Source organism: Callithrix jacchus, chromosome 4, assembly GCF_049354715.1.
Source record: "Callithrix jacchus isolate 240 chromosome 4, calJac240_pri, whole genome shotgun sequence".
In the NCBI taxonomy this organism is placed as follows: Eukaryota; Metazoa; Chordata; class Mammalia; order Primates; family Cebidae; genus Callithrix; species Callithrix jacchus.
This window is the reverse complement of record NC_133505.1, coordinates 92,973,209-92,994,892: the sequence shown is the minus strand read 5'-3', so window position 1 is coordinate 92,994,892 and position 21,684 is coordinate 92,973,209. Positions and strand designations below refer to the sequence as shown.

Sequence of the window (21,684 nt, the reverse complement as noted above, 5' to 3'; positions counted from 1 at the left end):
TTGACCCAGCAATCCCATTACTGGGTATATATCCAAAAGACTATAAATCATTCTACTATAAGGACACATGCACACGAATGTTCATTGCAGCACTGTTTACAATAGCAAAGACCTGGAATCAACCCAAATGCCCATTGATAATAGACTGGATTGGAAAAATGTGGCACATATACACCATGGAATATTATGCAGCAATCAGAAATGATGAGTTTGTGTCGTTTGTAGGGACATGGATGAATCTGGAGAACATCATCCTCAGCAAACTGACACAAGAACAGAAAATGAAACACCGCATATTCTCACTTAGAGGCAGGTGATGAAAAACGAGAACACATGGACGCTAAACACTGGGGTCTATTGGGGGGAAAAGGGGAGGGCCAGTGGGAGGGGGAGGTGGGGAGGGATAGCCTGGGGAGAAATGCCAAATGTGGGTGAAGGGGAGAAGGAAAGCAAAGCACACTGCCATGTGTGTACCTACGCAACTGTCTCGCATGCTCTGCTCATGTGCCCCAAAACCTAAAATCCAATAAAAAATTAAAAAAAAAAAAGTATAGTATGGTAAATACATAAACCAGTAACATAGTTGTTTATCATCGTTAGCCAGTGTTATGTAGTATATGTAGTTGTATGTGCTGTACTTTTATATAATTGGCAGTGCAGTAGGTTTGTTGACACCAGCATCAGCACAAGCACATGAGCGATGCATTCTGCTACAACACTGCAATAGCGATGATGTCACTAGGCTGTAGGAATTTTTCAGCTCCATTGTAATCTGTGGGACCACCATCATATATGTGGTTTGTGGGTGACCAAAATATTGTTAATATGCTGCATGGCCGTCTATTACCTTATTTTATCCTGGTAAGTCTGTTATGATCACCACTCTTTTGAGATAACTAAGGTATGAAACAAATAAATGGCTTTTGCAAGATCACACACACAGCAAGGTGTAGAATTCACATCTCTTAATCATTGATTTGCTGTTCTTATATCACCACCTATAAAGTGGAACTGGATTCTCAGCATTAATAAAACCAATAAAATCTTGATATTTTATAGAGCTTTATATTTTACAATTTTTTTGGACACAGATTATCTAATTTCAGTCTAAGAACATTATTATGAGATACAACTACCAGGTGATACAGAATTGAATCATTATCAAACAGCTTCTCATGTCTTATCATATTGTGGCAGGCAGTGTCTCAGATGACTCCCAGCGATTTGATTCCTCTAGGTATTCCTCCCACTGTGTAATTCCTTCTCCTTAAGTTGGGCTGGAACTAGTGGCTTGTCTCTAATGAGAAACACAGCAGAAGCCATGGGACGTCACTTCTGATATGAGGTTACAAAGACTGTGGCTTCCATTTTGGTACCTTTCAATCTTAGCCCTTGCTCCAAGGAAAGCAAGCTGCAACATCTGGGTAAAGCACGCTGCTTTGTTAGTAGCCCTGTGTGGTAGCAAAAGAATGTCTCCAGCCAGCAGTCAGCTGGGACCTGAGGCTTGTTAACAGCCACATGAGTGAGCTGGGAAGCATTTCTTTCCCCAGTTGAGCCTTGAGATGTCTGCAGTCTTGGTTGAAAGTTTGCAGCCTGTGAGTGAGAGATCTGAGCCACAGAACCTAGCTAAGCCATACCCAGATTCCCAACCCATAGAACTATGATAAAATAGATAATGAGAACCTATTGTTTTAGGCTATTAGGCTTTCAGTAATTTATTATTTAGCAATAGATAATGAATATACATATTTAATCCTCATAATAGCCTATGACATGGTACTGTTATGTGAGCCCTAACAAATGAAACTGAGATTTGAAGATGTGAAAGTAGTTAATGAATGGCAGAGCTGGGATACGAACCTGGACTCCAGAGCTTGGGCTTAAGCCTTGTGTTGTGTTACCCCCTAGGAGTATAACACAAGGTGCAGTTTGACATCACAGGTGAGAATGAATCACAATAGCATACTTCGCTTTGAGAAACTTCCCTTAAAGGAGGTTGAAGTAGACAGGGCATGTATTATTGTCCCCATTGTAATGATGACAGACCATGCAGCTCATGTAGCCAAGAGGATGGGGTATCAACCCAGGCCCTCTGTCTCTAGGTTCATAGAGTTGAGCCTGTGCTTCGCCTCCATGCCAGTACTGTGGCACTTACTGTACATTCAGCAAGCCCTGAGCAAGCTGGCAGGAGGTTGGGTGACATCCACAGGACAGGTCAATTTGTTCTTTGGAGGGCATTTCATGAGATGCAATATCTTTAAACAGGCATGGGTTAATATCCCATCCTCTTGGCTGTGGGTAGACCTTCTCACTCTTAGATTCAGACTCATTTTACTAAACAGGCAAAACATAGCTACAAATGTCCCATATTTTAATATAACAGAAATATGTGATAATGATAACAATTATAATCATTAGTTATTAATTAAATGCATGCTAATGGTACATAAATCTGAGAAAGGGAATCCAGTACGCTTAAGGCAATGTGAGAGATTATCTCGAAACCAATGGGACCTGGCTGGACATCTTTTGTGCTGGAGAAAATTATTCCATCTGCATCACAAGAGCATTGCGTCTGTCACCAAGCTGAAACTAATCAAGTCTTGTGAGCTTTGAGACTTTTGCTTCCTCTAAAGTAATTTTTCATCCCTTCTTGGTAAGATGCTTCATTTATATGTAAGTCACAAAACCCTGGGGTCAGTACACTCTGGTTCTCCAATGCCTGGGACACAAAGCAAAGCCTCAGTCGGCCTTAGAAACAGGCTTGCTGTGTTGCAGAGAGATCGAGGAGATTACATTATTTTACCAGTTTACAATCTATGAAATAAGATATGCTTGCCAATATGAATGTATTTTGTAAATGATTTATTTGATAATTGTAAGTTAAGTTACATATTTAATGCTTGATATCTTGGCATTCTGTGTAAGGAACTGAATTAGGCTCAGAGGGAAAGAATGTAAGAAAGTTAAAACAATACAAATGAAAGCATAATAGAAGAGGAAATCATGCTTCTTTCCTTGAATGTTTACTTAAATTGTGCTGAACCATATGGTAGGATAGTATTTATGGATTACTCTATTTCAAATCCTGGTGTCAGGTAAAATAATTCCTGATGAGGGCAGGATTCAACATTAAAATGTGCACTATGTAATGAGGTTTAAAACGTAAGGTACCTAAGTGGGTATATAATTCTTATTCACTTATAATAATACAGGAAAGAATTCATTACAATGACAGACTACACTGCCAGAAGCCATGTAAGGATAAGTATTGAATTCAGAGGAATGGCTTTGGAATATGGAGTCCTTTTCTGCAGATGATTCTTCCTCCATCATCCTCAGATGAGGTGGGCTTTCCTGTCCCATTTTTCTTGGACGCCTACAGCATCTTTTCCACCTCTCAGGCATGATTTCTGACCAATTGTGTACAAGCATAATGTAAATCCCTATGAATATATTGTCGCTAACCAGGAAGCGATTGCAGGAAGCCACCTTACTGAGGTCTCTCATTCTTTCTAATGGCATTTTTATTTATCCACTTGAGTTTTCCTAGTAGCTAATTATTTAATCTGTAATTAATAATAAAGCTTTTCCCTGACCAATATTTATAACACTTATTTCTCCTCCCTTCCTTCCCTTCTTCCTCCCCTTCTTCCTCCCCTTCTTCCTCCCTCCCTCCCTCCCTCCCTCCCTCCCTCCCTCCCTCCCTCCCTCCCTTCCTTCCTTCCTTCCTTCCTTCCTTCCTTCCTTCCTTCCTTCCTTCCTTCCTTCCTTCTTCTTTCCTCTCTTCCTCTTCCTTCCTTTCACTACATTGGTTATAACATTCAGATAAGTGTCAAATAATGTTGGTAATAGCAGGCATCCCTCTTGCATCCTGATTGTGTTTTACTAATAGCATACTGACAATCGTTTGAGAAGGATATCCTCATTGTGAAAAACTGTTCTTTTCTATTCCTAGTTTTCTAAGAATTTTAAAGAAATTATGGATATATGTTGAATTTTATAAACGTTTGGTAAATGTTCAGCTGACCATTGGCTCATTGACGTGATATTCTTACTCATTTAAAAAGGCAATTTGAGTTCCCTATAAAGAAAATTCTGGTAATAAAATATTTGCAACATATTTTCTTACTTAAAGATGACAAGTCTATAACAGTGCTAGTTCTCTGAGAGTAAGTTCTGCTATGTGGCTTTTTGTTTATGTGGCTATAATAAACATTTATTTTTGCACATCATGCAGCACCCTGTAGATTGATGCTACCTAAGTGTGCTCTATAGATTAGCAGCATCAGCATCACCTGGAAAGTTGTTAAAAATGCAAATACATGGCTTTACCCTACACTACTGACTAGAAGCTTTGCAGGTGGGGGCCAGGAGTCTGAAGTTTGACATGCTTTCCAGGTGATTCTTCTGCACACTAAGGGATGAGAACCATCACTATAGAGCATGCAGAATTCATGTGACTCTCTGGGTGCAAATCAACTGAAAATGGAACTGCAAAGTGACAGACTGGGACCAGTCTCTTCTCCTGCATGCATAAAGAAATAATATGTCAATGGATTCAGAGTTTGAGGATTCATGGTTGGAGAAGGTAGCACTCAAGGGCATGCTCTGGGACTTGAGGACGTAGCTGAACTGAGGCAAAGTTTAGGAATTAAAAAAGAACAAATCTTGTCAACAGAGTTCAGGGCAGTGAAACTCAGCCTGTACTTATTTCTCCTTATTTTCTACAAGGCCAGAACCATACACTTCACCTAAATTGAGGCCAGGATTATTTATACAATTCCTCTCACAGGAACAATAATGAAAAACAATATTTAATTTTTGTGGGTACACAGTAAGTGTGCATATTTATGGGGTACATGAGATATTTTGCTACAGGCATGCAATGTGTAATAATCACATCAGGGAAAATGGGGTATCCATCACCTTAAACATTTATCCTTTGTATTATAAACACCCCAATTATACTGTTTTAGTTATTTAAAAATAAATGATTAAATTATTAAAAAAGAAAATAACACCTATAATTTCTTCATAGCCTATGCAGCATCAATCTTTCTTTACTCCTTCCAGTTGGTACTTAAGGCAGGAGTTATTATTTCCATTTTAGAGATATGAAAACTAGGGTGCAGACTGGACAAATAACTTATTTTGGGTCATGATAAGAACAAAATGAGGAAGAACATTAAATTACAAACAAGGGAACCGGACAACTGGAGTAAGAATGTCACAGAAAATTAAGACAACGAAGGTCAAATAGCCAATGACATGCTTAAAAAACCACGTTTCTTTAATAACGATATTTTTGCAGACAGCAAAACTATTTCTGAAAGGAGTCAAAGAAAAGGAGAAAGTAAGTTGCATCTAGGAATAGAGCTGGAAGGGATGCAGCAAACAGAGTGTAATTCCGCCCTTTCTAGGCCATAAAAACTTTGTGGAGTGGCTCTTGTTAGGTATTCACTGAATACAGGTGCGTGAAAGCCAGGAGCAGCAGCCCCAGCAACGAAGGCAAAGACAATGAAACATCAGGTCAGAGGCATCAACTTCAGCCACAGGGCTGCTGTCTGACGCGATAGGAGTTTTCCCGGCAGAGTCTGCTCTGCCTGAGAAAGGTTCTTCGATTTAGCCCCTTTTAGAAAAGGGTACAGCATACTATTTCTTTGCATGATACTGTCATTGAGTTGAATAAGCAGAGATAGTAAAGGGAGGTTTTTCATGAGCAGTTTTTTGTTGTATTTCAGTTGTTATGCAGGTTCAGTCATGAGAAAGCCAAAGTAGTTTATTTCAAGCATTAATTAAATCCAAGTAATACCATCTCTCTCTCTCTCTCTCTCTCTCTCTCTCTCTCTCTCTCTCTCACACACACACACACACACACACAATTTCTTGGTGATTATCTAAAAAGTTCACACTGAAGAAAGTTATTACTATACCTTCTCTACCCTTTTAAGAGAAGTTCTTCATCCAGGGCCCACGTTTCTTAAGATGTCTGCCTCTCGTCGTAGCCCCAGCTGTTGGGATTGCTGTCAGAACAGTCTTCGGCTGACAGTCCCTTTAAGAATGTCCTCAGCTGCAGGAGGCTGCCTCCCCCAAGATCATGCCTTGAAGGCCACACTCAGTGACTATGCGAGGAAGGAAGACCTCCTATTTTGGTTCATCTTGGGACAACTTTCATGGATCATTTTAGCTCAGAGCTGCTCACCATGGGGTCAGCTGTGAGTGTTGTTGGGCCCGTTTTGCCGCTTAACCCAATCCTGCTTCCTTCTTTTATTCCTTCAGTGTGGTTCCCAAGGGCATTTCCTAATAAACATCCTGCATATTAAACCCCATCTCAGAGCCTCTTACTTGGAGAACCCAACCTGACATATGCCCCAAAGACATTCCTAATCACTTTCTAATGATGCAAAGAACATACTGCATGGACAATCTACTTCTATTTTCAGATACGGAACCTGGAGAACATCATTTTCAGCAAACTGACACAAGAACAGAAAATCAAATACCACAGGTTCTCACAGGCGGGTGATGAACAATGAGAACACATCAACTCAGGGAGGGGAGCGCTACACACTGAGGTCTATTGGGGGGAATAGGGGAGGGACAGCTGGTTGGGGTGGGGAGTTGGGGAGAGATAGCATGGGGAGAAATGCCAGATATAGCAGAAGGGGAGGAAGGCAGCAAATCACACTGCCACGTGTGTACCTATGCAACTGTCTTGCATGTTCTTCACATGTACCCCAAAACCTAAAATTCAGTAAAAAAAAAAAAAAAAAAGAAAGATCTTCCAGGAAGGGTTGGAACCTGCCTTTCTGAACATTTTGTTAACTGGATGTGTCCTCTTGAATCAGCCAGATGAAGACTATCCTCTACAAATTCTACTTCCTTTACATCTATTCATTTCCCCTGAATTCTATCTTGTATCTAAAAGGTAAAACAAAGTTTTAGCTGATTCATCATCATCTCCTTCGTTTTGTAATTGTGCTGCTAAAAGGAGATGAAATTGAGGGGAAAAGCAAATGATTCATAGGTCAACAGTTCAGGAAATATGGAGTAGTCATATTCCTTTTTAGGTGGCTACCCCTTACCATTTGCAGGTGGGGATGGGGGCTGTTGTAGGAGAAAGGGGCCTAGTGAGAACTATGTGAGAAAAGACAGTGAGAAAATAATCTGTGCAGAAGCACAGATTTGGAGTCACTTTATGCAATCCTTTTAACCTTTCTGAGGTGCGATAAATATGTCCTTATTCACTCTCCTGTGTTCTCAGTCATGGTGAAGGGAAACATCATCTACCGGGTTTAGAAATGAGGAGTGTTCTGCCTTCTGTCCTTCCCTTCACTCCTCACATCATTTTCTTCTTCTCCTATAGCCCCAATTCATCTGGTTTCTGTTTTTCTTTCTCCATGTCAACTGTTACTGCCTGGTTCTGGCTCTCATTGTGGCCATTGCCTCTACCAGGCCCACTTTCTTCTACTCCATATTATAGCCAGAGTGATTGTGCCACTGCACTCCTGCCTGGGCAACACAGAGAGACTCTGTCTCAAATAAAACGAAACATCAACATTCTTTAATGATTCCCCTGAAGGTAAAGTCCAATTTCATAGGCTCCTCTCCATGACTCTCACACACTTCTCAAACCTTCTCTCTAGTTTTTCCCCCAGGTGAGTTCACTGACGTTCACTCTGAGCTTTTGGCACTTCTCTAAAAAGGACAGCAGGCTAGGAGGTTTGATGACAAATATAATTTTTTAATGAATGATTGAATGGTGAGGCCAATAATACCTTGAAGTACTTTTGTAAGTATTAAATAAAAGAATGTATGTGCAGCTCTTACCTTAGTTCCTGAAACATAGCAGACACCCAGCATATCACCTCCTTCCTCCTTTTTTCTTCTCACCAGTGCAGATGAATGAATTTATAACTCTAAATTCTATTAGGATATTGCAGCTAACGTCACTTTTTGGGAATTATTCCCTATGAATCTCACCTTCTATTTGGTGTTTACTCCAAAAAGACACTCTGGCTTATCTTCAATTCCCAAGAATGTGAATCTTGACACAAATTTAACCTTCTTGGGTAGGCTATCACCCCAAAAACCTATACCTTAATGTTTGAGTCAGATCCTTCCCAAATCTCTTAGAAATATCACCACATGCTCATTATCTGATAAAGCAATAAAGAACAGCTGAGTCAGAGGAAAGACTATCGTAGGGTATGGGTTTACTTTATTTGGACACATTAGGTAGGTGGGGTCATTAGCAGGACCTGAGAGTTCTAGAACTGCTAGCTGCTGGTGCTGGTAGCTATTTCTCAAAATATTTTTTTCTTCCTATAAAATGCTTTCCTTCGCACATCAGATTTCATAAAGACTTCCCATCTGGTCTGCACTCAAATCCAGAGATGCTCATTCCTCTTACAACTTGTAGTTTAAAATGATCCAGATGCAGAAGGATTAGGTTTTATAGCTTCTTCTAAAGGATTTTGTCTTCTTAATCCTGCAACTGCATATGTTGAGAATTGATCCATATGAGAGAGCACTAACAATAAACCTATTAAAGTCTCCCACTGGCTATGTGTACTTTTCATATGATGTGTCTTAGGGGAATGCAATAATGGAATAAAAACACTGACATCTATTTGGCTAAGGACCACAGTAAACCAGGCAATCCACAGTGGATGAGACAAAATAAGAGAACAAAAAATGAAATTTAGAATCAATCTGTATTAGAAAGAGGATTCTCAAGAATTTTACTAATTTGTTATAATCCAGAAAATATGCCAATTGATTGAATTATCTCTATAAATTCTGGTTCTCAGTTTCTTAATCCACAAAACGTGGGAACAAATGAAAAGTAACTGGGATTGTGATGAAAATCTTTTTATCTCCAGGAAGATGAACTTTGTTAAGCTGACTGAGCTAAGCCCCAAATTTTAGGGGCCACAAAACTGCCTCTAGAAAATGATTCAGGGAGGAAATAAACAAAAGAAGCAAGCCACTCTAAAGTGCTGCTGCCCCATTTCTCTTCTCTGTTTATCTGCCTTCTTGTCACTTACTATGGCATACTCATCTTCAATGTTTCCCTGGGATTTATGTTCATATAATTTCACACATAATAAAAATCTGGTAGGTGGAAAAAAAAAGGAGTATAAAGCATGAAATACTAAACTCACCTCTGCCTTGAGATGACCTTGATAATTTATGGCATAAAAGATAAGTTCCTACTTGGTAGAAATTCAGCTTTTGGGCAGTCTCAAGCTTATTTTTTTATGTAAATAATCTTGTAGAAATAGAGGGAATGCTTTCCAATATTGGAATATTAGATTTGATCTTTCACTTTTAAAGGGTAGTGTAGAAATATAATTTCAAGGTGGGCAATAAAAACAAACATGAAAAAAATGACTTGTGAGTAAAAGTGAGATGTAGGGAATTGGACGCTTGAGTAATGAGAAGATGACACAAAAGTTCAGGGCCTGAGCCTTTCTGCAAAGAGGCCTACTTTCTTTTTCTTTCTCTCTCTCTCTTTTTTTTTTTTTTTTTTTTTTTTTTTTGAGACAGGGTCTTGCTTTGTCATCTAGGCTGGAGTGCAGTAGCATGAATTTGGCTCACTGCAACTTTGGCCTTCTGGGCTCAAGCCATCTTCTTACCTAAATCTCCCAAGTAGCTGGGACTACAGGTGCACACCACTATACTTGGCTCATTTTAAAATTTTTTGTAAAGATGAGGTCTCACTGTATTGTCCAGGCTGGTCTCGAACTCATAGGCTCATGTGATCCTCCTGCCTTGGGCTCCCAAAGTGTTGGAATTACAGATGTGAGCCATTATGCCTGGCTGAGATCCACTTTTCATTTGAAGCCTTGGTATCTTGGTGGTGGTGGGGGTAGCATATTGACCCCACCTGGGCAATAGGAGGTGTTAGAGCCAGGCAGGGACAATGTGCTGCAAATGATATATCCTACCTCCCTCTTCAAGAATAACCCCATCACACAGCAGAAAATGAAAACGTATTGCAGTGTTACCTGGACTAGGGATGTGTCCTGGATTTCGTCTCTTCCTAGGTACCACCTCTGAGAATCCCTGACTTTGTTATTTTTCTCAAAACAATGGAAACCCTATTTACATGATTGCTGCTGACCAGGCATCAAGAAGAAGAAATGGGAAGGAAATCTTTTATATAGACACCAGAATGGCTAACAAAGGTGACATCATGTTGAGTTGCAAGGGAGACACAATTCCCTTGGGCAGATGTTGAGAGACATGAGCCATAGTCTCCATGAACTTGGTGTGGGACTATGCCTTGAATGAAGTCATCATGGCAGAAGTGGAAAGAATGAAAACTTGAGCTTACTATGTTTGTGATGTTATTTCTGTGGAATTTAAAATTTGTCAGCTGGTGGGTACACATTGTTAATTTGAATACTCTTCATTATATAAATAATCTGCTAAGTCTTCATCCCTGGAAATTGTTATGGAAGTGAAAACAGTCACCTAAAGGAATATTTGAACATGCATATACCGAATGACCAGAGTCATGGCTACATTTTTAAAGGCTCTTTTCTAGCTCTGTCATTAGAAGTCTCAGTTGAGATCTATAGCAATCCTTGGAGCTTCTGCAGCCCAAATCAGGTGGTGATGACACAATAGTTAAGTTCTATCAACAATGATGAATCGGGATTTGATTGAGTTTCTCTACATAGCTCTCTTAGTGATGAAATACCTGGGCAGAAGTACTTCTCCCACCTCTATGCAGCAAATTAGTTAGTGGTGGTGCTACACATTTTAGAAATAAGCACCACACTTTGTTTTCAATATGATACAGAAACTGAGCTGAGTCCCACTTAGGAGGTCTGCTTCATCATCACAACTCTGTGGGCTAGAGGGTAAATCTCTGAAGGGAGATAAAAGGCAGGCAAGTATATTTTGTGCATTTGTTAAATGGGCCTCAAACGCCTCCATTCATTTATTTGTTGAAGATGGGGTCATCTCATTTAATTCAGCAGGAAAACAACTCTACCAGAAAGAACAGCTGTCTCAATCTTCTCTGTATTTCAAATATGCTCCTCGTGAAGGAGGTTGCACAGGGAATCAGAACCAGGTGCCTGCTTTGCCCCTGTTGCACAGGGTTAAGTAAGGGAAGTGCCTGACTCACATGTGCATCTGGCTGTTTAAGGTTATGCATATTGTATCTGACTGTATAACTATGGCAAATATATACTCTGGAGCAATGTTAAGTTCAGCTTAGAATGATGGACTGCTTAGGGCTTTGAGGGAAAACATAAGAATGATAAAATGAGCCTAAATTATTCTGGAAGAAACACTGCTGCCCCTACCCATTTGGTGATCTATTATTTCCTCCTGGGCTGCTCCCTCCCCAAGAGATTTGGTGCCGGAGGCAAGGAAGGACAATAAGAAAGGTTAGGAAGAAGCACCTTGGGATGCTGACATTCTCTGCCTTATCCTTCTAACTCAAGGACAAGCAGCGTTGGGTTGAATATAAGGTCCTTTTCCCAAAACTGGATACAGGCAGAAACATATATATATATATATGTACACACACACATATATATGCATAATCACTCTGATCCTGTGATAGGAGCTGGAATCACTTCTCTTTAGCCTCAACTTCCTTTCATTTTCATTAGGTAGGCTGTCAGCGTCTCACCTTGCAGTATTGGTTGGAGATGGCTTAAGATCAAACTTCCCATCTTAACTCTTACTTCCAAGATTTATCTTGTAATTAAAAAAAAAAAATGAGCCTGCCCCATCACCTCCTCACCTGGGTATTTTATTTATCAGGACTGAGCACGGCATTAGTTTCTGAGGGCTGGACAACCGTGCAGTCCTTTCTAATCAAAGGATTTGCAATCAGCTGGCTTTGAAATCACATCGTCCTTCTGGGGTCCCTGGAGCACACCGCCTCCCTGTGATTTCTACTCAAGTTTCCCCCGGCACCCCCCAGCACCCGTTCCATACCTATTTAATCTTTAAGCTCTAATCCTTTTGCAAGGAAGCAGGATAAAATGCTCAAACCACAGTTACACACAATGTTGATTCTCAGGTTCACCCATTTGAGGAATTGTTTGAAGAAGAAACGCGCTCTGTACTGAGTCCGGAGGCAAGCACAGAGCCTGGGCGACCCTCATAGCCTCCCTCTGACACCCCGCACCCCACCTCCCGCTGCCTTTGCGCCTCAAAGCTGCCAAACATCCCCAAGCCAGAGCTGGAGTCCCTGGAGTGGGTCGGAGTAAGAGGGAAGCCAAGGTCGTCCCGGAAGGTGTGCGCCCCTCACCTTGTGGACGGTGCGTGCAGCCGCGCCGCACTGGGCCAACTGGGGCGTCCCGCTGGCTGCAGAAGTCTCACTCGGAACCCGCTCCTTTTCCTTCTGAACTGGATCAAAGCACTGCTTCTCTCAGCACTCGATTCTGGGGTACGCTGAGCTCGGGGCGTTCTCCCCGCCAGCGTCCTTGTTTGTGCCAGTGGCCGCCGGGCTGCGGCGAGAAAGAACCCGGGAGCGCGGGGCGCCGGGCGGCCCGAGGCACCGCGGTTGGCAGGCGCTGCGCTCCGCCGAGTCTGGGCGCCCAGACTGGAAGAGGAGGCGAGAGAACAGGGAAGAGGAGGAGGAGCAGGAGCAGGAGCAGGGGCAGTCTGTTAAATCATCTACGCAGGTCGCAGCCACCCAGGACTCCGTGAATAGAGAAGGGGGTGGGTGGGATGAAAAGATGAGCCTAGGGCTAAGGCAGGTGGTGTGGTGAACTGCGGGTCTCAGCTCCGAGGTGCTCCAGGTCTTGCTTAGGTTGTAAAAGAGAAATTCTGAAGCTGATGGCGCCTTAGGGCTCCCGGTTGCCAACACTAGAGGGCGGGGCTGTCCATGTTATAAAACGGGCCTGCGGGGTTGGAGGTGTGGACAAGGGACTCACCTCCGGAAACCCTGGCCGGCTACAGCCGTCAGAGAAGGGGAGAATAGATACAAGGGGGTAGACCCCATCCCCCTTTTCTGTAGCGAGCCTGGGTTGAGAAGTGAGGAACAGCGGGAGCAGCTGTTTTGCACGCTTTCTGTACGCGGAGAAAGGAGAGGGGTTTGCACGCTTTCTGTACGCGGCCCCAACAGGCAGACCCTCTGGAGGTGCATTTCTCAGCTTTCCTCCAGGGGAGATTACAGTCAACATCCATAGGACACCTCAAGGAGAGAGATTACAAGGGAGGGGTGAGGGAGAAGTGGAGGAAAATTGGGGTGGGTCAAAGCGGAAGGCGGGGAGAGGGGAGAAAGCAGTGAAAAGAAGAAGGTGGAGGGTGGAGTGGTTGGGACTGAAAGACCTGCCCCTCCCCTTTTTGAGGGAAGTCTGCCTGATGCCATCTCAGGTTGGCAGAAGGCCTTGTGCTCTTCTTAGGGTGACAGGGACTGTTCTTTTTGTTGTTCTGCTGCCGAAGTCCAGAAACGTTAAGCTGGAGGGACTTTGCAAAATCCCAGCATTGCTAAAAGAAGCTTCCTTAGGGGCTGGTTGGTTATTCTCTGTGGAGAACTTGGGTGACTCAACCTTGAAGCTTAACATGGACATAGTCCCTGCCATTGTAAAAAAGAAAATCAGATGGTTCGAACTATCCTTAACATGAACAAGACAATCTTATGGAGACAGTATGATCTGTAGACAGCCTGATACGCATCTCTTAGAGTTGAAAGGACCTTGGAAACCATGTAGGCAACCTGGGTAGCTTCCCCAAACACCTTCTTCTCAATTATCTTTCTTGTTTGTAGCCTTATGGCTGATTTGAAAAAGCACTTTAAGTTTTTTATTGATTTTTTTTTTTTTTTTTTTTTTTTTAAGTTTGGCAGTTCTAAACCAAATGAGACCCTTCTTCAGTTCGAAAAGGAAGCCTGTGTGCTCTTCCTCCTGCCTTCTGGAGTGCCTCTCAAGGCCAGCAGGGACTGAGTGTCAGGGGTGTCAGGGGAATTTCACTGAAGGAGAGAAAGGAAGGTTGGTAAATTACAGTCTTGAATAGTGATTTGCTTCTGTTAATCCCATTAAACTGAGAATAGGCTTATGTAGACTGAAGTCTAACAGGAGGATTAGGTAGAATTATGTTTTCTTACTAAAGATGACACATCTTGAAGTTTGTTTGATGATAAAGGTATTATGTAAAAATAAACAGAACAAGAATCATTCCTTATTTTAAAAATGAATCTTATAGGACCGAGGTTTTTTTTAGGCATCCCAGGAGAGTAAGGAAGGACATTGTCCTACTCTGGCAACTTTGGAGTTCCTCCAAAAGATGAAGGAAATAATGGTTCATTATATTTCTTTCTTTTTTGAAAATTGGTTTACCTTTCTTTGGTTATTACAATGTAAGGAACTATGTGAACAAATATTATACACTTGGAAAATATCCTGAGCATACCTCAGAATACCCACTTTTTTGGCAGATGTTCAGCTTTATGAGGTGTCTGATTATTTTTAAGCTATTAATTAACTTCTAGCATATATTTCACCAGTTTTAATAAAATTAATGTTCTCTTAATCAAGAGCTGATAATTTAATTTGTGGATTACCCATTTGAATTTCCAATGGGCTCTATGAGTGCTTTAACATTGCAGGTATATGTAACTCACATCCCCATTTCATAATAGAGAATTCCTTGTCAGTTAAAAAACTATAAGGATTGAGTGGAGCCCTGGCCATCTGGCATAAAAAATTCATCAACTTGCAGTGGGAACTCAAAAGTCATTATAAAGAAATTAATTCATCAACTCCACTCATTAATTAATTCAAAAAATGTTGATAAATATCTACCGTGTTTGAGGCATAGGCAACTTCTAGGACTAAAATAAAGAAGAGACAGTTTATTCTCAGGGGCAAGACTGATTCCCCAAACTAGGAAATCCATTCCAGAATAATAGTTGGGAGAAGGGAAAGTACAGGATGTTATGGGAACAGAAAGGAGGGCAATCTAATCCAGGGTTTAAGACCAGGGAATAATTGCTGGAGGTGGTAGTGGTAGTGGTGTGTGTAAGGGCGATGGGGTGGTTGATAGTGGTTGGGAGAGGGAAAAATGATGAACAATGGATTTCCCCTATCCTCAATATAATCCTAATTAGATTTGTTAATTTTTCACTTGGATGCCGGAACTTCACATTAATAGATGAGGAAGCAAGCATGGACATGGTACATTTTTCTGCTAGAAGTAAGAGTGTAAGTTTCGTGAGGCAGGAACTGTGTGTAACTTGTTTATCACACCATTACAGAGAAGAATCAAGATTCTGGTTGACATTGTTTGTCATTTTCTACCTCTACCATGGAAGTGGGAATAAAACATGAAGGGAAGGCATTATGGTGGGGAGGGAGCTCACATTTCCTGAGCTCACACCATCCCAAGTGCTCTCCATACACTATTCCACTAAACAATTTCAACAACTCTGTGACATAGTTCTTCTTTCATTTTATTGTTGATTTCAAGGACTGAGCTTCAAATTGCATTTTCTGTCTATGGTGTGGCAAAGTCCAGAGGGAGAGAATGAAATGTTTACAGGTAGGTTTCAACATTTGTCAGCTTTCAGAAAGTTATGCTTTGTTAACCAAGCATAACCCCCAAATCTCAGTGGCTTGGTATGGTAAAATTTAGTGGCTTGCTAATAAAGAATTTAGCTTTATTGGCTTCAGCTAATTTGATTATCCACCAATTTAGTGGATTGGCTTCAGCTCCATTTGGGGATCCAGACTGATGAAGCTAGGCCATTTTTATAGGAGAGGGGAGGGTAGCGGGGGAACATCACAATGGCTCTTAAAGCTTCAGCTTAATTATAAGATAAATCACTTATGCTCACATTCCATTCGCTAACCCAAATCACATGGCTAAGCCTGATGTCAACTGAATAAAAAGCAGGTTTCCTCCACTGGGAAGGGTTCCAGGGAGGGATTCTGTAGAGATGGGCCTGGGAGTCACAGTATTTGTGAATAAATTATTAAATTGATAACAATCTCCAGGAATGCTTTTGAATGAAGGCATTTTCACTATAAAATGTTTTATTTGTTGATACTATTGGCTAACTGTGTTCACCAACCTTAGGATATGGAAAGCAAAATAATGAATTTAGGTTGATTAGCTTAATTGACTAGAATATAGCTTAATTGATTAGAATGTATTATTTAGGACTAAACTGTTCAGAGAACAGTTGGCAAGGTGACCTTGCACTGAGAAAAAGCTCTACTCTCTGGCCGAAAGCTGGCTCTTCCTCCATGTTGGCATGTGCTAATATTTGTTCCCATGAAGAAATAATTAAGGCAGACTTGGTGGAACAAAACCTTAAGCTCTAGTGGTCTTGGCTCATGATAACACATTTTTTTCATCAAAATAATCATGAGAAGCAGCTCACTTGCTCATGAGTAGAAATAGTTGATAAGTTTTCAACAACCATATCTTGAACACCTCCAACCTGGAAGTTTGAAAGAGATATAGGATTTGGTCCCTTCTCTAAAGGCAGTAAAAACCCAAGGTAGGTGAAGGCATTTACGTGAAGGAGCTGAAGGAGCAGAGAAGCCTCTGTGGAGAAATTGGGGCTTTGGAAATATGTGTAGAGTCTGAGTAGTCCCTCTTGGTGTAGGGCTAATCCTTCTGTCTTCCTGCCCTCGAGTACCTGCTTCTCTGTGCTCTAGGGAGTGATCGCTATGTGTCACGCATGTGCGTCTGGGGACTCACCAGCCTAATCCTTTTCTCAGATGGACAGGTGACCATGTGGACTAAACAATTATGTCCCTTTGCCCCTCTATTCTTTTTTCTTTTTCATTGTTATGAATTTTTCATTTTGGGGGGTATATAGGAGGTATATATATTTATAGAGTACATGAGATGTTTTAATACAAGCATGCAATGTGAAATAAGCATATCATGGAGAATGGGATATCCATCCCCTCAAGCATTTATCCTTTGAGTTACAAACTATGAAATTATATTCTTATAAATTATTTTAAAATGTACAAATAAGTATTATTGACAATAGTAACTCTGTTGTTCTATCAAATAGTAGGTCTTATTCATTCTATTTTTTTGTACCTAAGCCTCTGTATTATTAAATAAATAACTTACAAGTGGATACCATGAAGGCACAAAAAACAAGCAGTGTGCTGATCAAGTTCTGGCAACTGGTGGGAAGGACAGGGTGGCTGCTTGTGAAAGTGACTCATCTGTTCATGCATAGGCATCCTCGTAATGAAGGACTCCTTTGTTTCTGCCACTCCTGAGTCCTAATCAAAGCTGGCAGTCCTTGTTATATGTTCATTGGTGGCCTTTGGTGATTTGGGAGGTGATTCACTGATGTTAGGGCAGCTTCCTCCTTTCACCATTGTACTTGACATTCCTATGTAGGCTGGTCATCAAGCATTCTGACTTTAGAGTGAAACTTCAGGGTTCAGATTCCAGCTCCACTACTTACAGCGGAGTGACCTTAGGACAACTTATTGTACATTTGTCTCAGTTTCCAACATCCCTAGAATAGGGATGATAAGTCTTGTACAGAGGTTTCTCACGTGAGACAGTGAATCAAAGTTCATGGCACAGTGGCTGGCACACAGTAAGTAATGGGTGTTAGTTATTACTGTGATTTTTTTCCTTTTTATTTACTGTGCAATAAGGCAATTCATTTCTCAGATTATTTTTAATATCTGTGCCTCTGGTTTCTAGCAACTTTCTTCTGGTCTGCATATAGAGATTCTTTAGCCTAAATATTCCCTGTACCCTCTCATTCTCCTGCCTATTCGTTGAATGTCTCTCACATCTATATCATCTTTGCCTCTATTTACCATTACCGTTTAATGTCATAAAGAGAAAAATAATTCATGATCAGCATTTCTTCTTTCTCACCTCTCACTCATTCCTCAGACTGAATATAGCTTCTGACTTAGTCATGCTACCAAATTTTTCTTGGGAAAATTATCAGTGACTTTGTATAATAACTCCCAAATTCAGAGGTTGATTTTCAGTTCTTGTCCCCTTCATCAGTTTTAGCATTGCTTACCATGAGTCTTTCTTAAACTTTCTCTACCTTTGGCTTATAGAACGCATGTCTGCCAGTATTTCTGTCTCTTGTACCATTACATTTAAATTGCCTTTCCTCAGTTTTCTTTCTTTGAGTGCCCTTTAGGTATTGCTGTTTATACTTAGAACCTCTAATATCAAAAATTCTGCAGACCCAGCCAATGCTGATAATGAGTAAAAAGCAAACTTGAGTAAATGGAGATATGTGCCTAGATAAGAAGACCGAAGCCTTCTTTTTTTTTTTTTTCTCATGGAGAGAATTGGATAGAAGGTTCTAATGTTTATCTGACATTACAAATGTAGTGGAAATGTAAAGAAACCTTTGGAAAAGGAATTAATTGGAGGAGGACAATTATCTTAGGTGAAGTAGTATAATCTATTATGAGGATAAAGTAATTTTTAAAAGGGAATACTGGCTAGGCGTGGTGACTCACACCTGTAATCTCAGCACTTTAGGGGAGGCTGGGGTGGGCAGATCACTTGAGGTCAGGCGTTTGAGAGCAGCCTGGCCAACGTGGTGAAACCTTGTCTCTACTGAAAAAAAAAAAATACAGAAATGAGCTGGGTGTGTTGGGCCACTACAGAGGTTGAGGCACAAGAATCACTTGAACTGTGAAGGTGGAGGTTGCAGTGAGCTGAGATTGCACCACTGCACCCCAGCCTGGGCGACAGAGTGAGACTCTGTCTCAAAGAAAAAAAAATTACCATAAAAACATATCTAAAAAGAATAGAAAAGAAAGCACAAAGAGAGGTCTTGAATATAGACAAACTTAACCCATAATAATAAGGTAACATAAAACAGTGAAAAGAATAATAAATTAAAAATCTTGGGAATGTTGACCAACTAGAAGGATAAAGAAAAAAATTTGAAATCCTCACATAATTTGTAAGTTACACCAACATTCCAAAGAGGTAAAATAGTTAAATGTAAATAATTCAGGACAACAAAAGGGAAACATTTAGGTATATATTCTCCAATATTTCAATGAGGAAGAACTTTTAAGCACTAGGCTTGGTATTTAAGGACACTTGGATCAGTAATTCTTTCTCCTTCTTTAGCATCCAGAATTATAAAATTTTAATCATATTATCATGATCTCAAGGAAAAACACACAAAAATATTTTGTTCTTTTATACAAGTCTCAAGTTCTTCCTTCAAAGCTCCAGTGTAGTACATGTATTGGTTTCCCTTGTCTCTCTAGGATGGCAAAGTAGAAAATGCTGTTTCTCTTGAGCTATCCATATCACTTCCCTTTTCTGGATTTTTATCCCGGAGATTTCTCTTTTCTGATCACTTGCAGTCCGAAAATACCTATTCATTGTCACCTGTAACCTTTTCCTCCATTCATATGCTACAAAAAAATATGCTGCACTATACTATACACTTTACTGTTGGGCAGTGTGCTTGGTATACAGGAGGTGCTCAATAAATACTTATTGAATGAGAATTTTCCAATCATATTTTAAAATCTTTTTTTTAAAAGTTGATGTTTGAGAAGAGTTAACAATAAGATATTATAGGGTTTTAAATAGCTAGAAAGAGGGTACTGAATGTTCCCAACACAAAGTAATGATAAATGTTTGCGATAATAAATATGCTAATCACCCTGATACCACCGTGCATTGCTTGTATCAAAACATCACTATGTGCCCCATGGATATGTACAATTATTTGTGGATTAAAAAACAAAATTAATTACCTCCCCCCAAATTGGCTTTTAAGTATTATTCTTTACTCTTTCGTTCATTGTTTTATTCATGAAGTGATGGAGAGCTACATTAAAGTAATGGTAGCAGAGATCATGAAAGAGGTTAAGTATAATTTCTGAATTACATAACTAGATAAAAGAAGTACTAGAGTTAAATTTTGGACCTAGAGTGAAATTTGTGGATGTTGCAAGCCACCCAGCATAGTATCTGGTCAGCAGCTGGAGCTGGAGATAAAATTTTTTTGGAGGGGTCCCTAGGCATTGGCCTTTATGTGTGATATGCAGCTAGCTCCTCAAGCTGCATATCAGCATGCTTATCCCTGGGATATTCTTTTATTCTTTTATTTGAGCTTCGTTGTTCTCTGAGATACTTTTAATTTTTCTTTTTGGACCTTTTTTGCCCTTAAATCTTTTCAATTTATTACTCACCCAAAGCTATTCACAACTCAGAGAAAGGAAAATGTTCCTTTGACCTTTAATCTTTTGTGGTTTTTTCCTAACTGAACTGTATGAGGGAGAAAGAGGCTCCATTCTTTTTTTGTGGCCTTGGAAGCTTTTCCTCTTGTATGACTTTGGTATTGCCAAGTCACTGCTTCCACTGACCTGGCTGTTTATGCCTTGTCATTTAGCAGATGTAATAACCATGTGCAGTACACATTTTTACTGAAGCTCCGGAAAAACACCTGCTATCTGTCAGACTTGGCTTCTGCTGGAGAATTATTTAAAACTTTGTTTCTTTTAAACTTTCCCAACATATTTGCTACACAATAAATATTGAGAATCAACAAAATATGGTAGAGGTTTTTTTTTTCCCTGCAGGAGAAAAACCATGTTGAGCAAATACTAGGTACTTTACATATGTTATATTTAATCATCACAATCAAAACAAATTTAAGAGATGGATATTGTCATTTCCATTTTGCAGACAGAGGAAAGGAGGAATGCAGGTATTTGCTTGATGTCACACAGGTAGAATGTGGCTTAGCTGAGGCTTGAACCTGTGTCTGTACTGAGGCCTGTTCTTTTCCATCCTATTGCAGTGTGTTACAAGTGGGCTAATAGAGCTCCAGGGAAATCTGGGTGATGGAAATGGGGGGGATGTGTATGGGGGGAAGGAAAAACTAAGGGTCACTAAAGGAACAGGTTCTTGACCTGGAAGTATTTGGCAGGGTAGATAGATGTAGGGTAGACAAATCACAGGGTTCTTTAAAATGGACTTATTGTTGGTTTTTATTAATAATATTCTTAGTTTGTACAGAAATTTACAATTTTCAAAGCACTTTCCCTGTCTTCACAAAATCCAGCAATTCCAAATGATTTTCTAAAAGGAAATAAAATTTATGAAATAACATATTAGGTGATGATAACACTGTAACTTTATAGTTATTTATTTATTTATTTATTTTAATAGCTTTATTGAGGGATAATTTATATAACATAAAATTCACTCACTGTGAGTGTACAATTCAATGATTTTAGTACATTTCTAGAATTGTGCAGCCATCACCAGAGTCTAGTTGTAGAATATCTCTAACACTCTAAAAAGTTTCTTGTACTCATTTTTGGTCAATTTCTAACTCCCAACACCATCCTAGGCAACCACTGGTATGTTTTCTGTCTTTATTTATTTAGAGACAGAGTTTTGCTCTTGTTGCTCAGGCTGGAATGCAATGGCCCAATCTTGGCTCACCACAACCTCCATCTCCAAGGTTCAAGCTATTCTCCTTCTTCAGCCTTCCAAGTAGCTGAGATTACAGGCATGTGCCATCATCCCTGGCTAATTTTGTATTTTTAGTAGAGACAGGATTTCTCCATATTGGTTGGGCTGGTCTCAAACTACCAACCTCAGGTGATCTGCCTGCTTTGGCCTCTCAAAGTGCTGGGATTACAGGTGTAAACCACCACGCCCAGCCCATTTTCTGTCTTTATAAATTTGCCTTTTCTAGGCATTTCA

At 40.3% G+C, this 21,684-nt stretch overlaps 1 protein-coding gene across 1 annotated transcript in view; it reads right to left on the bottom strand.

The window, feature by feature from the left end:
• The window catches only part of HTR1E (5-hydroxytryptamine receptor 1E), a 111,484-nt gene extending 98,911 nt beyond the window's left edge, over positions 1 to 12,573 (bottom strand). Inside the window, exon 1 of the mRNA XM_035296292.3 lies at positions 12,287 to 12,573. The gene's annotated coding sequence lies outside the window, so the exon portion shown is untranslated. The remainder of the gene's footprint in view (positions 1 to 12,286) is intronic.
• Positions 12,574 to 21,684: the final 9,111 nt, after the last annotated feature.